The following is a 2,500-nucleotide window of genomic DNA, read 5'->3' as shown; positions in this document are numbered from 1 at the left end:
TTTGTGGGGAGGTTCCTGATATTGTTTAGTGGTGGACTGGAAAAAATGAGGTCGAAATTCGAAGTCTACATGTGCTTTTCTATTTTTCCCGATTTTACACATACCCGGTAAGTAAAAAAAATAAAAAAAATAGTTCCCCTTGGAGAAAAATTATGAAATTTGGTGAGCAAGGAGATACCATTATTCTACGAATTACTGCAAAAAATCGCATCAAAATTCGAAGTGTAGCCCGAGATATGGACTTATGTCTGCTCAAAAAAAGTGTATCTACTTGTACAATTTTGCCTTTTGCATATTAACCTCTTATAGGGGGGGAGTGCTCCTTGAGCCGGCCAGCTCCACACTGGCAGGTTTTAAAGGGAGCTTGATGAGGCCTCCCCCCTCACGTGGTGCGTGCGTTAGCATGTTTATCATGGCACAACTAGCCTCTTCATAGTTGTTGAGCTTTATTAATACCAACACACGGTCGTCACTGATCGTTGGTTAGCTCGGCAGCTAGTCCCTCGGATATTGTGGAAAGTTATTTTCATGCCTAGCGATGCTTGACCATGCGTCACTTGATGTTTCCATTTGCTTGCTTGCCCATGGTAGGTGGGGGGTGGACCGTCTTGTGGTGTGGTGTCTTGCGAACGTGAGGGTGTGTGAGTTGTAATCGAGATGCACTTGCTGGCTGGCTCCATGCCTTGCGTATCGAACGGTCAAGCATGCATCTCTTCCATTTTCACCCGTTGCCTTGGGTGATATTGGTTGATCAGTCCCTGTGTTGCCTACCCACTAGACGGTACTTCTGTGGTTGCTTCGAATTCTATCTTTCCATCACGAAGAGGTGTTGGAGGATCCTAATGTCACGCACGTGTTCCATCTAGTGAAACATCTCAGTGATGCACGTGTTGTGGCTAGTTCTTTTGGATGCGGTGCATTATATGAACTCGGGTTTACTTTAGCGACCCAGTTAACATAATTCGGTTGTGTCCCTTGATTGAGACGTTGTCCTTGAACTTGTTGTGAGCAATATCGTTCTTCCACAACCCGTCGTCTTGAGTGCGATGGAAGGCAAATAAGATGTGCTTTGGCATGTCATGCACGTACTCGATTGCGGGAAGTGTGAGAAAGTGTTGTTGACAACCCGTGGGAAATGGAATGTGGCAAATCGTGATGAGCTCTTCGTGGATCTGCGAAGAAGACGACCTTTGGGCCTGTTGGAAACGAGGGAGGCGATGTTGAACTGCGAAGAAGATGGACTTTTGGGTTGTTTGAATCAATGGGAGGCCACGCGAGAACTCCGAATACTATGGACTCTTGGGTTGTTGGAAGCAACGGGAGGCCCCGCTAGAACTCCGAATACTACGGACTCTTGGGTTGTTGGAAGCAAGGGGAGGCCCCGCTAGAACTCCGAATACTATGGACTCTTGGGTTGTTGGAAGCAAGGGGAGGTCCCGCTAGAACTCCGAATACTACGGACTCTTGGGTTGTTGGAAGCAAGGGGAGGCCCCGCTAGAACTCCGAATACTATGGACTCTTGGGTTGTTGGAAGCAAGGGGAGGCCCCGCTAGAACTCCGAATACTATGGACTCTTGGGTTGTTGGCAACGACAACTTGGGGGGATGACACTGGAAAAGAGTGAACTAGGCCAAACTACGAACAAGGCAACTTGGGGGGATGACACTGGAAAAGAGTGAACTAGGCCAAACTGCGAACAAGGCAACTTGGGGGGATGATGCTGGAAAAGAGTGAACTAGACCGAACTGCGAACAAGGCAACTTGGGGGGATGACGCTGGAAAAGAGTGAACTAGGCCGAACTGCGAACAAGACAACTTGGGGGGATGATGCTGGAAAAGAGTGAACTAGGCCGAACTGCGCCCAAGGCAACTTGGGGGGATGACGCTGGAAAAGAGTGAACTTGGCCAAACTGCGAGGAGGGCAACTTAGAGGAAAGTTGGAAACGAGGGAGACTTAGCCGAACTGCGAAGAAGGCAGGTTTTTGGGAAGTTGGAATCGACTGAAGCGAATACTGAACTCCAAATACGACCGACCTTTTGGTTGTTGGCTTCCTGGGAAGCGATGTGAAACTCCAAATACGACCGACTCTTGGGTTGTTGGAAACAATGGGAGGCCACGCGAGAACTCCGAATACTATGGACTCTTGGGTTGTTGGAAGCAAGGGGAGGCCCCGCTAGAACTCCGAATACTATGGACTCTTGGGTTGTTGGAAGCAAGGGGAGGTCCCGCTAGAACTCCGAATACTACGGACTCTTGGGTTGTTGGAAGCAAGGGGAGGCCCCGCTAGAACTCCGAATACTATGGACTCTTGGGTTGTTGGAAGCAAGGGGAGGCCCCGCTAGAACTCCGAATACTATGGACTCTTGGGTTGTTGGCAACGACAACTTGGGGGGATGACACTGGAAAAGAGTGAACTAGGCCAAACTGCGAACAAGGCAACTTGGGGGGATGACACTGGAAAAGAGTGAACTAGGCCAAACTGCGAACAAGGCAACTTGG

The sequence above is a fragment of the Vigna unguiculata genome, unplaced genomic scaffold, assembly GCF_037176805.1.
Source record: "Vigna unguiculata cultivar grain cowpea cultivar isolate G323 ecotype 2 unplaced genomic scaffold, ASM3717680v1 ptg000048l_ERROPOS582555, whole genome shotgun sequence".
Classification (NCBI taxonomy): Eukaryota; Viridiplantae; Streptophyta; class Magnoliopsida; order Fabales; family Fabaceae; genus Vigna; species Vigna unguiculata.
This window is presented reverse-complemented; position numbering follows the sequence as displayed.